This window comes from Coccinella septempunctata, chromosome 8, assembly GCF_907165205.1.
Source record: "Coccinella septempunctata chromosome 8, icCocSept1.1, whole genome shotgun sequence".
Taxonomy (NCBI): Eukaryota; Metazoa; Arthropoda; class Insecta; order Coleoptera; family Coccinellidae; genus Coccinella; species Coccinella septempunctata.
This window is the reverse complement of record NC_058196.1, coordinates 27,809,403-27,822,182: the sequence shown is the minus strand read 5'-3', so window position 1 is coordinate 27,822,182 and position 12,780 is coordinate 27,809,403. Positions and strand designations below refer to the sequence as shown.

The 12,780-nt window shown below is 35.4% G+C and overlaps 1 protein-coding gene and 1 long non-coding RNA gene across 6 annotated transcripts in view; one reads left to right on the top strand and one right to left on the bottom strand.

The window, feature by feature from the left end:
- LOC123318920 overlaps positions 1–7,174 on the bottom strand; it is a 70,330-nt gene extending 63,156 nt beyond the window's left edge. The window contains exon 1 of the long non-coding RNA XR_006538414.1: positions 6,985–7,174. This is a non-coding gene — a long non-coding RNA (uncharacterized LOC123318920). The remainder of the gene's footprint in view (positions 1–6,984) is intronic.
- LOC123318918 (homeobox protein abdominal-B) overlaps positions 1–12,780 on the top strand; it is a 157,326-nt gene that overhangs the window by 49,049 nt on the left and 95,497 nt on the right. Inside the window, exon 1 of one of the 5 annotated variants that reach the window (XM_044905700.1) lies at positions 3,273–3,552. The exons of 3 other annotated variants lie outside the window; for them this stretch is intronic. The gene's annotated coding sequence lies outside the window, so the exon portion shown is untranslated. Of the gene's footprint in view, positions 1–3,272; positions 3,553–3,589; positions 3,607–12,780 lie in introns of those variants that run through there. One more of the 5 variants, XM_044905702.1, reaches the window with a different exon arrangement.

The window sequence follows — 12,780 nt, the reverse complement described above, 5'->3', positions numbered from 1 at the left end:
ATAAAATAGTGGGACAGATAAGGGCGATAAGGAAAATGGTTGTCGATTGTTTACTTCGATTAGGAGCGACCCGCCCGTGTTTCCAACAATGATTTTTCTTATCGCAACGAGTGGAAAGTCATAAAAACCTTATGAAGCGTGGGCGGCTTGTCGAATATAGAGCGTTTTTCAAGACGCATTTCGATCGTTTTAACGGCTGAACAACGGCGTTAAATGCATATCGTACTGCTTTCTTTCAACGCTGGTATGTCATTGATAGAAGGACAGGTCCTTGTTTTCGGTCATGTGGTTTTTATGGCGATTACAATGGGGAAACTAGGGTTGATCATTTCGTGGCTTAAAATCGACAGGACTGGTATTTTATACTGTCAAAAATGTCTGCCCTACGAGTTGGTAAAAGCCAAAATTTGTACCTATGTACTTCAAGCTACAATTTGTTGTATTCTTTACCTACCTACGACCAGTTACAGCCTATTGATAATATTTTGAATTGTCATTTTTTGTCCTGTATATTCACAAAGCAAGCCTTTGTTTCCATTGTATCTACAAACATAATTAAATGTTATTTTTTCTTCTTTTCAACGAGGTATAAATCATATTTTCGTCTCATTAAAGTGGTCAACTATACCAGACCTATTCAATCAGATACGATTTCGTATTCAGAAGCCTTGACTGCCATCTCGTGGAGATCTAGGACTGGTATCCCCCTACTTTTCGTAGAGTCAGACAACCAATTTTTTCAATGTTTTCTTAATTTTTTTTGTAGTTGCTTGATATACACACTTATTACGTAGGTATCCTCTCAAACCATTGAGTTAATTTAAGACAGATCACGTTGTACATGTCCTTTTCATCATTATTAGTGCGCGTATTATTTTTTTCAATTCACATCGCTACCTTTTTCGACTCCCATCTTCGGGAGCCATTTTATTCGCGGCTAAACCACCTGACGGAATATCCAGAGGGCCTTGGAAGCTCCTAATTAAGCGGATTTCATCGTGTGCGGTTTGTTATTTGAGGAATTTAATTAAGAATAACGATGGCTTTTACGGGGTACAAGATACCGGTCTTTATCGGTTTTTTTTGGCGATAAGCCGTATATCTCGAATAATTATTTTTGTGGAAACGGTGGGGATTCTTTAGGGAAGGGACGTTAACCCTGTTTGTCAGCTCTTTTGGTAATTTTTGAATGAAGCGTTTTTCCACGAGAGAATGTCGCCAAGCAACTTGATTCTTCCTATCATCAGAAAAAGAAATGAGAAATTCAATAATTAGAGGTCGAAAGAAACACTTTTTTCCTCTACCATTTTTTCCAGAATCGGCACGGTTTAAAAGATACAGGCTGTTGAAAAACCATAAAAAAATTATTTTTATTTCACAAACGGTTTTATCGAATGGTATGAATTTCGGAATATAGTTTGTCATTTATTTGATTAATCTTTTTCGAACACAAGATATCACCCACATCTTCCAGTTTTCTCATTATGTCCATTACGTACCATAAAAATACCAAAAGTTCAATGAACCCAACTCTTGAAATTAAATTAAACGCTTTCTAATGAATATTTGAGCGTTTTGTAAAATAAAAGTATTCCTTACATTTTCTCATATAATGCGCCGTTTTCCAGTAATTTGAGTTGAAAAAAAATCTTGTGAACTTCGAAAAATTGGGCACTTTGGCTGAATGCAACTCTGTTTAAAAGATCCAATATGTGTAGTGTCATAGATTTAGCTAGTTATTCTAAAGGTAATTTTGTTTTTCCAGGGGTGGCACAGCTCCTATGAAAAAATGAAATTGCTAAATCTTTTTATCAGGGCCGAATCAGAAAAAATGATATAGGAGAAAAGTGTTTCTTTTGACCTCAAGAATCTACTGATAAAATATTTGTACGAGTCAGACTCATCCTGTATAGTAAATGAAATAAAATAAGAAATAACATAAAATAAGCAATAATGGATAGTTGGATGAAAAGATGAAACTGCGATTTTTTGTTCGGATTTTAATTTTTGTTTTATTTTATTTCTTGTGTGGAAGTTTCATAATGTCGTTCATATAAGTATATTTTCTTTTTATTGTGACTTATTTTATTCTATTTGCTATATGAACTCAATTTAATAAGATCTAATTCTCTCATTTTGAGGCGTTTATAATCATTCTGAAGGAAATTTTGTTTCTCCAGGGGTGGCATAGCTCATTATGAAAACATAAAATGGCTTCATCTTTTTATCAGGGCCGAATCGGAAAACATGGTATAGAAAAGAGTATTTCTTTTGACTACTGTTAAAATATTTTACGAGTCAAAGACTCATCCTGTATAGAGATCATCCATACAGATACTATGCTCACCCAAAGCGTCTTGGCTTTCAGAAAAAATCCTTTTCCCAATATTTCTAAAAGTTCGATAAAGATAAAGAATTTTCTGGTATAAAAAATAAGATAAAATATTCGTCCCATGAAACTAAAATTTTTCGTGGATAATTATATGTATTAGACTTATATTATAGTGCTCAGAGCTGTATTTTTGGAAAGTGACACACACATATCTGACAACAGATATTTCTCGAATTTTGTTTCCTTTATCGTCTCTTTACTTGGAAGATTCGTTATATACTTAGTGAGAGAGGACCAGGTTTTCTGATCTGCTTCCTAGTTCTCTCATAGTCGTATACCTTTCCTGGATATTCCTAGGATGGCCTAAGAATCATCTATCTCCAGATGAGGGTGTATAAGATCTGTAGTGATCTCCAGTAGTTACTTGACTTAGCAGGCCAGACTTTTGGCCCATAAATGATAATTTAGGTACATCCATTGTAGTACTTTTGGGTGTATCCCCAAGTTTCACCAGTATTAAGTAGACTTTTCAATCTGGCAATAGTTTTCATTTTTTTCAACTGATTTTGATGTACTCATCACCAGTAAGTTAAAACCAGAGTCCAAGTAAACACGAAGTTTTATAATCTTGAAGTTTTCAACTAGGGCCTCATTATGCTTTCTAAGTAAGATGATCAGGTAAAGATACAACTGAATACCCGTTTCATATTTCCGAAGGAAATTCAAGATTTCCCCCATTAAACACAATATATCCCGGATATTTTTAAACTCTCAACTACCAGCTCCACACGGACTCCGATACAACGTTTTAAACCAGTTCTACCGACAGAGCGAACATCGGCATTGGACGAAAGACGTACCCAAACACCGCCAAGACTGATCCCTGCAGTCCGTCCTCGTCCAGAAACAAACGAACGCGATCTTCCATCTTTTGTTTTCGACGCGGTGGCCATGTTTTACCTACGACGGTGCTGCGCGCTCGCTCAAGTCTTTAAATAATGTAACCTATACAACGTATGGTCGAAATGTCCCTCAAGAAGCGCTTATAGCTGTACCGCCGTCGAATTTGTGAGTTTGTTTGTTGCCGAACCCCTATGGTAATTCGAGATAAGACGAAACTATTGTTGTTGACCATTGTCGGATCGATAAAAAGGGAAAAAAGTGCGCGAGTGTGTATGCGACGGAACCATAGAGATAGGGGTGAAGTGACAGGACGTTAAGTAAGTCATTTTGACATTTGCGCATGGCAGGGTTAACTCTTGGAGATGCTTATCGTGTGTATGTTGTGCTTTTATGGGTCTTGTAGTAAAAATTTATTAGGTCGTTTGCGCTGGAGGATCATCGACAATAGGGGTGTTTTTATTATTCGCAATTGTAAAAGATTGGACTAGGTGAAGGATTACCTAATTCTCGATTGGATGAAGATGTTCAAAAGCCAGATTAATTCTACATTCTAAACTAAAATCCACATTTTACTTCTCTTCTTTAACCATAAGTTCACGAATTTTTCACTTAGATAAGGCCAACAATTTCATGCTGAGATATTTTATGAAATACTGTAAACCGTCGCTGTAAAAAAACATTTCTACTGACTAGATTTTTCCATGATTTTCTGAAAGCTGTTCCTTTCCCTAAGAAAACACAATTTTTTCACCATGCATTTCCAGAAACAGATATCTCATCGAGTTAAAAACTGGTAGGTAATTGATCTCAGAATGAAGATTTGAAGGTTCTTGCAGAAAAGAAAGCCATCCATCGACAAGGTTCTGAGATACAGAATTTTTTCGAAATTTGTGTTCCTAGTGATGGACAGCTATTTTTTTAAATCAGAAAAACAAATTCTCCGAAGCTATGGAGCGAAATTCAACAAGTGAAACTATTTATCCATTGCAAAAATGATTCTTGATTGAGATTTTCTTTCGCAACTGGTTGTTTGGACATAAAAATTCAAGATTCACTTTCTATGAATGTGTAAGCCTAAATATAAATATTTTGCGCTGAATCCCGATTTAGAACTGGAAGTTTCGTTAAAGTTTGACTGAAATCTCGAAATTTTATTCAATCTTCTATCCTTCTTATAATAAAAGGCACTTTATTTTCAATAGTTTGAGTTAGTTCTTTCGAATATTGACTTTTAAATGTTTTTTGAATCTGAAAATGTGATCTTTCAAGATCGCTAAAACCTAATAACATGAGCTTCTTGACCACTACATTCAACACGAAACAAGCATTAGTGGTAAAAACCTCATCCTTGTTAATATTCTGTATTATATTACAGATTTTCATGAAGTATGAGCCACATTAACACAATACTCAAAATTTAACTAGAAATCTAACTGTCTCTCTGAGCTTTCTAGTCGAAAATAATGCATTCACGAATATCCTGTCAGTACACATTCTTAATTTTCTGCTTACAACCCTTTCTTCCCTAAAATTAAAGAACAAACCCTCCTAGGAAATTATTAAATGAACATGCGTGCAAGTAGTAGATTTTAGTACTTGCCCAATAGATTTGCAAGATCCTGAAAACATCGAAATAATTCTAAACGTGGCTTAAAACTTCCAGACCTTATGTATCCAATGTCAGATTCCTGCAATTTCATTATCATACAAACTCTTTCTGCCAGATTTATTTTCGTTGTACTGTCTGAGCGATATTACGTATAGACCTCGTTGGATTCCAGCGAGGGGCATAAAGAATCGTAGTGATTTACTTCAGACACGAAATCCAACCGCAGCAATTTCGTGGCATACGGTTAACCTATTTCCAACAAATACCGTCGAGGTATGTCAAGTATTGGGCACGGAAAATTCTCGATCCACGAGTCCTATTTTCGAGGAAATGCTGTGCTATTCTTAGTGGGAGTTTCTTTGGGAAGACAACACGGCTATGGTTTGGTCATGAATCTTGAGTGAAATCTCTGTAAAAAGCACTCAATCTTTGCTGTTGGGTACATCGCCATTCTGAATGAATCACAGTGATCACTCACTGTTGTTATTTATTGATTTTTTTCGTGAAATTCGTGAATGCCCAGAAATTAAGTTGAAATTAATTCTATATTCTACGTCGAAAAACAAGATGGAGGAATCTGAGTGAAAACTCATGAAATGAACTCTAAAAATGACTCTGCACCATTTTTTCCTGGCATTATCATATTCACTCATTTCCCATCGCCATTATGTTTCTAATCACATTTATTTTCTCTATTGGCCCTCCATCATTCCTTTCTTCTTATGCTCAAAGTACCTAAACTCAATTTCATCACAACGCATAAGCTCCACGGATCGTATACGCTTCGTATGCGGAAATTTTCCAGCTTCTTGAATTCTGCCCGGGTCCAGGGTAGTAAAATCGGGAATTTTTATTGGATCTTGTCGTTCCGGTCTTTCCGAGAAGGGATTTGTAGGATTTGAATTTGTTTTCCCGGGGTATCTTGTCTTTTGAACCGTACGGAAAAACGTCTACGCCCTCGTGTAACAGGGCTGGGGTTGAGAGGGGTTGTGAGGGGGTTTGGGAGGGTGGGGTTTCTTCTGTTGTCATAAATCCATCTACATATACGATGGAAAAGATCTTGTAGATTTTTTTTAAAGGGAATTGATGGTGGACTATAAAGATGAGTTTATACAGGGTGAGTCTTTGACTCGTACAAATACTTCAACAGTAGATTCTTGTGGTCAAAAGAAACACCTTTTTCCTATACCATTTCTTCTGATTCGGCTTGGTTTGAAAGATACAGGCAGTTGAAAAACCATAAAAAAATGTTTTTTTTTTCCATCTCACAAACGGTTTTATCGAATGAAATGAATTTCGGTTCATAGTTTTTCATTCATTTGATGAATCTGTTTCGAACACAAGATATCACCCACGTCTTCCAGTTTTCTTATTATGACCATTACGTACCATAAAAATACCAAAAATTCAAAGAACCCAACTCTTGAAACTAAGTTGGACGCTATCTAATGAATATTTGAACGTTTTGTAAAATAAAAGTATTAATCATATTTTCTCGCATAATGCGCTGTTTTCGAGTAATGTTCAAAAATTAAAATTGAAATTTGAAAAATTGGGTACTCTGGCTGAATACAACTCTGTATAAAAACCCACAGATCTCTAGTGTCACAGATTTAGCTAGTTATTCTGAAGGTAATATGGTTTTTCCAGGGGTGGCACAGCTCATTAAAAAAACTAAAAATGGCTAAATCTTTTTATCAGGACCGAATCGGAAAAAATGGTATAGGAAAAGTATTTCTTCGACCTCAAGAATCTACTGTTAAAATATTTGTACGAGTCAAAGACTCACCCTGTATAGTGAGTAAATAAAATAAGAAATAACATAAAATGAATAAGATGAAAAAATGAAACTTGGCGATTTTTTGTTCCGATTTTTATTTTTGTTTTATTTTATTTCTTGCATGAAAGTTTCATACTGTCGTTTATGTAAGTTTATTTACTTTTTATTGTGATTCATTTTATTCTATTTACTGTATGAATTCACTATAATAAGATTAGACAGTTACACTGTTACATAAGAAGATTTAATCTCTCATTTTGAGGCGTTCATTTTCTTTTGTTATATTCTTGAATAATTGAAAATATGATGAAAATTTCTAATAAAACTGAGAAAAAATGAAAAAAAAAAAAGTAAACTCACGTATGTAAATCTGCAACATTACAAAATACGACTTGAGTCCACAAATCCATCGAAAAATACTGCTCAACCCTTTACTCAACTTCACCCCGAAACGTGTGCCCTTCTCGGCTAAAATCCGAAAACTAATTTTCGGTTTTCTTGCGGTTAGAAATCCCACCGCAACAAAGTGCACGCTTACCTGAAAAGTGAAATCTGCCCACGGACAATAACATTTTTTCCTATTGCTACTGATCCGGCGTATATGCATATGGTTCGGTAGCCTGGTTTACGACATGCTGTAAAAATTATCCTGATTGGAGTGGAGTCGTCCTAGATCTCTTGTTTGCACTCTCGGTTTCTTTTATTGCGCCTATGCAAATGTCGGTCCGGTCGGGTTATTTATGGTGCAACCCTTTCTTCCGTCCCTTTGGATGTTGTTGCTTTTTGAAAGGGAAATACTGCTTCTTTTTTTTGTATGGGACCTATTGATTTTATTTCTAGTTCCTCGGTTATTTGGTTTTTGTTCATTCGTTCTTGTAGTAGGAGTTATAGTAGTTGAATTGATTGATAATTCCTATGATTTTGACATTAAGTGTAATGACAGAACCAGACCATTTTAAACGAAAAATTAAAGAGTCTACGTGTATTCTATTAGATCAAGATAATAATTTGGCAAATTGTTCGGTAGGAGTGGATCGTATTTGGATCAATTTGCTAAAAAAGGAACTGTCATCCGGTAATTTCAAAATTAAATGAATCAACGTTTCTGTGCAGTCTCTGTTTCTGTGTGTTGACAATTAATGTCAGACAAAAAGCGACAATTCAGAAGATTTTCAAAAGTAGATTTTTTCGTCTGATGAAGGAGTCTGATATAGACTCCGAAACGTTACAAAGAATTATAATTTCAACGTTATTTATTTTGAGTTCATTGTCAGGCAACAATTTTTTCTAGTTAATTTGCTCCTGACAAATTAGTGCAAGAATTTACGCAGGAGCAAATCGTTGATTTCATTTTTAATTGATTTTGTTTCAGAGATTGGGAGTGAAAACCCTAAAAAGTTTATGAAGAGATGCAAAATCCTCCCAAAATAAATTTCAATCGATATAAGAAGAATGAATTGCTAAAATATATTCTAAGGACTAACTTAAATTTATCCAGTTCTCTATTCTGTTGTTATTTTCCTGAAATGTTAAGGGTATCTGATTAACATAAAGAAACAACAACAATTCGTTCATCTATTTTTTATTCAAGATATACACACTCTGTACATCAAACGATACAATGCAAATGAAAAAAAAAAATTAATACAATCGTCGAAAAATAATTTAATGAAAAAAAAACATAGATGCAGATGATTTTCATCCAATACTGTTTATTCTACTTGAAATTGTGTAGTGTTTTGGCTTTGAATCTGCTTCTTTGGTGTAACAAAACACTTCGAGTGCTTAGAAGCTGGCAGCACAAGGTTAGGTTAGCTTAGTGTGATGTTCTCATTATAAATTTGATTCTTGGGTGTAACAAAACACTTCGAGTGCTCAAAAGATGCCAGCAGAAGGTTTGGCGTTTGCTGAAAGAAAGGTTTGAAAGGATTTCGTACAAAAACACAGGTTTCGAATCCATATCGAATTGGTAAATTTATAAATGCCATGTGCTAACGTAGCACATAGATTGAAATCTAGTTACATCAATCAACGTAGCATTTTTTCACTTTCAAATGGTTTCAGTGATCGAAGACAACTTTTTTGAGTACCTGATGTTACTTGATGATGGACAATCATTTATCGACTTCTAATTTGCTCCTGATAACAGCGATAAGTTAACTATTGTATCATAATTTTAAAATGGAAAACCAGAGACAAGCAATTTGTCAAATTTGAACTATTTCATATGTCATATTTCATTATCAGTTTTAGCATAGATAATAATATAAAAATTGATGGGTTCGAAGAAATAAAAGAAGCCAATTATTCGGACTAGTGGAGGAGAAGGGTGTGTTTCAGTTATTACAACCTATTCACGTACAAAACATAAACTGTGAACTCGAAATGTATTGAATTTTCATGACCTGCAAGGCAGAGGATTAAATCGAGACAGTTTGGCTTTATCCCATTAAAGAACGCCCTCCAATTTTAAATTTAAATTTTATGAGTTTATTGGTGTCTTAATCTAGCCTCAGCGATTATATAAAGTCTACTGTGCATTGTCGCTGTATCTGTATGGGCACTCCCCAGCATCGAAAATAATGAGGAGGGATATTCCAGAATCGGCTCTGCCAAAAATAGAGAACCGAGAGAAAAGAAAAATTAAATTAAATTTTTTCAACGAATTCTTAAACCGAATTGTTACTATGGATGAGACTTGGGGTACATTTCTACGATCCAGAAACAAAGCAACAATCGATGTAATGGCAACACTCTGGTTCTCCAAGACCTAAGAAGTTTCGTGTCCAAAAATCTGCTGGAAAAGTTCTCGCTTCAGTTTTTTGGGTTGCCATGGAGTAATCCTGATTGATTTTTTGGATAAGGGTAGAACAATAACCGGAGATTACTATTTGACATTACTGACCACTCTACCGGAAAAAATTAAAGAGAAAAAACGCGAAAAGCTATCCAAAGGTATTTTGTTTTTGCAGGACAACGCCCCTGCACACAAATCTCATGTTGCCATGCAAAAAATTCGTGATTTAAGGTTTGAATTACTAGAACACCCCCCTTATTCACCAGATTTGGCACCATCCGACTATCATCTCTTTCCTCAACTGAAAAAAAGTTTAAAAGGTCGTAAATTTTCTTCCAACGAGGAGGTACTAAAAGCTGCGGAGGTCTGGTTCGCAGAGCAAGAAAAAACATTTTTTTTGAAAGGTCAGAGACATTGCAGATTCGCTGTAATAAATGTATCCAATTAAGAGGAGAATATTTAAAGTAATAAAATATTTTGACACTGAAATTTTGTTTGGTCCTATAGTAGGCTAAGAATTTTTCAATATATCCGCGTAAGAACAACCTTCACATAGATATTTTAGCACAATCTTCTATCGCTTCCAAGTTTACCTACAATTTCACACCCCACAGCCGACCCTGATGGCATAATTTACATCCTCGGCCCCAAAACGCGTAGAGGGGTTCCGCCCGGGCCCGCGTTTCAACCCCTTGTCTTGCATATCTGAAACTCCCCTGGTTGGCCGAGGGGGACCCACAACAAGTACGATACCATTTCGTTCCGAATCATAGAGCGATTGTACTGTTAATGTTGCGGACGTTTACGTTTACGCGCTCTCCCAGTCCAAGGCCGCTGAACCCTAAACCCTTTGACGATGCGTGAGAGTGTCAGTGAAAGTGGGCTTTGACTGCCATTCCCGGAGTTATGTCTCAAGGTAGTTGTTTTGTGTTTGTTTTTTTTTTTTTCGTCTTAAATGTATGCATTGCTAGGCCTCTTCTGACTTGGAGTGGTATGATAAATTTGTGACTTTGTGGACAGAAGTGTGGGCTAAATTTATGCAATTTCCTCAAAAAAAATTTAAGTGCATTCAGTCGAAAATTTGTCTCTTGTTTTATGGGCCTTACAAATTTTTTATCGCCTTCTCTGGTTGTAATTCCTAAAATGAATTAATCAATAAATTCCTGATTGAGATGTTTAAATGTTGTCTCGGATGATTCAGGAGATGAATTCCTTCGAATTCAGGAGTAAACTGGCATAATATATGAAAAACTGTATAATTTACGACCGATAGGTTTTTACTGCATCGATCCTGAATAAATCACCGGCACTTCACGTGGTTCTGAGGATATTCTTGAAATTTATGCCACCGTTAACTTAAAAATTCACTTAGTATGCGAAAATTTAATGTATTTGCCTCGGTTTAAATCGAACTGTTATGAATTCAGATAACTATGGATAGACAAATGGGTATATCTTCGGTCCGCAAAAGTAAATATGTAGTTGCAACAGGAAATGTCTAATTATTCAATTCAAGGCCACAAAAGTCATCAATTGATTGGCAATAGCGGTTCTAGAGCGGCATAACTGTCAACCTTCGAAGAAAAGTAGGCTTATTGTTTTACCAGTGCAATAACTACACCGAACTGTACATTTAGGGGTCGGCAAGACAAGAATTCTTGCCTTCTTGTCATGTCTCAAGAGAAAGTCGAGAAATAAAAAAAAATCTTTTCTTGACATTTCTGTCAATGAACTTGACTTTGCCACCTTATACGTCGTAACCCTTCCAATCGGCTTTGAACTGAATTGCAGTTTCTCTATGCCTACTCTTGATGATCACAAAGTGGTAGTCTTATTTACCAGAAGTTTTATTGACTTCTCAATTGACACATTTCACTCTGTATAGTACGAAAATGAGGGGTTATGACGCTTGTCAAAACATTTTTAGGTTTAAAATCAACGCCTGTTCTACGTAAGTTTCTGTTATTACGTATTTTATCACAATGTCGAATCTCTTCGGAAAATATGTGACGAACATAATTGAAGTTTATACAAACTGATTGAAGGAATACCAAATCCAGTTATTTGCATGGAAAATACAAGAGATCAGTATAATATCATAATATGCACTAGCTTGAGGAGAGTTAATGTTCGTTATCTTCTTTGGCTAAAGATTGAATACGTTACATCAGTTGTAGATTTCAAAAATATCAACCCGAAGATGAAATGCATATGATGCAGTGGTTGGGAATGGGTATCTTCCAAAGGAATTAACAGATAATTACAAGAATGTTAAATTCTTCAACAAAAATCATCTTGCATCAATATAAGTAAAATGAATTAAAATAAGTTTCAATCAAGATGAACTTTTGAACAAAAATTTCACATGAATAAACAATTAGCAGAACAACTGGCGCGTATTTGTGGCTGTTCATCTTAATGCATTCATATAATAATAATAATTAGGTATTTATTGGTACCTTAAGACATTTACAATGTATAGGACAGGCCAAATGAAAAATAAAAAAATCAAATTTCGAGAACTTATTCTACGATGACATTCATCGAAAACCTGCAGTTAACTTTTCGCATTGATTCACTCAAACATAAAATTCTCAAATGCTACCACTTTTTTGGGTCTCCCAAAAGAAGGAAATTCTTTATCATCCTCTTCATTCACAATCTTTCTGATTGTGGAAATATTCAGCTGAAATATAAGTCGTTTAGATTCAGATGAAACATTATATAAATTCTCTTACATTGAATGTTCGCTACCGTCTGACGTATTGTGGATTTTAGAATATCAGGGTATAACTATTTGAATGAGCGGAATTCTAAATAGCACTTCCTGAAACCCTGTCTCTTTTTTCAATCACTTTCGGAATTTTCGTAATATTAATTGATATAAGTCGTGACAACGGCGTTATGACATTAACGACACTTCATGAGTGCCAACCTTACTCCCTTCTAGTTACAAAAACTCGAGTAAATGATTTCATGGCCAACCGACTGCTAAAATAAATGTGAATGGAGTAAATTAATGCATATTTCTCTCGCCAGTCCAACTTCGCGTGGACATTTCGCGTTTTACGGGAAAAATCTTCGCGGAAAAAAAAAAACCGCGACGAAAGAACCACTTAGCAGTGAAACAGCCTTCAAGAAACTCTTGATCGTTAAAATTCCGAATCGAGCGGGTCGGTCCGCAAGCGGAACTCACGGTGCATTATTATTCAATCAAGTATCGAATTTTCCATCCAAACGCTGCGAAATGGTCTATCACGGACCGCGGCTTAATAATTCAATAAGTCGTATTGCTTAATAATCCACCTCTTAATTTCTCATTATTGAAATATCGTCAGCGCTGCCGCCGTCTCCAATCG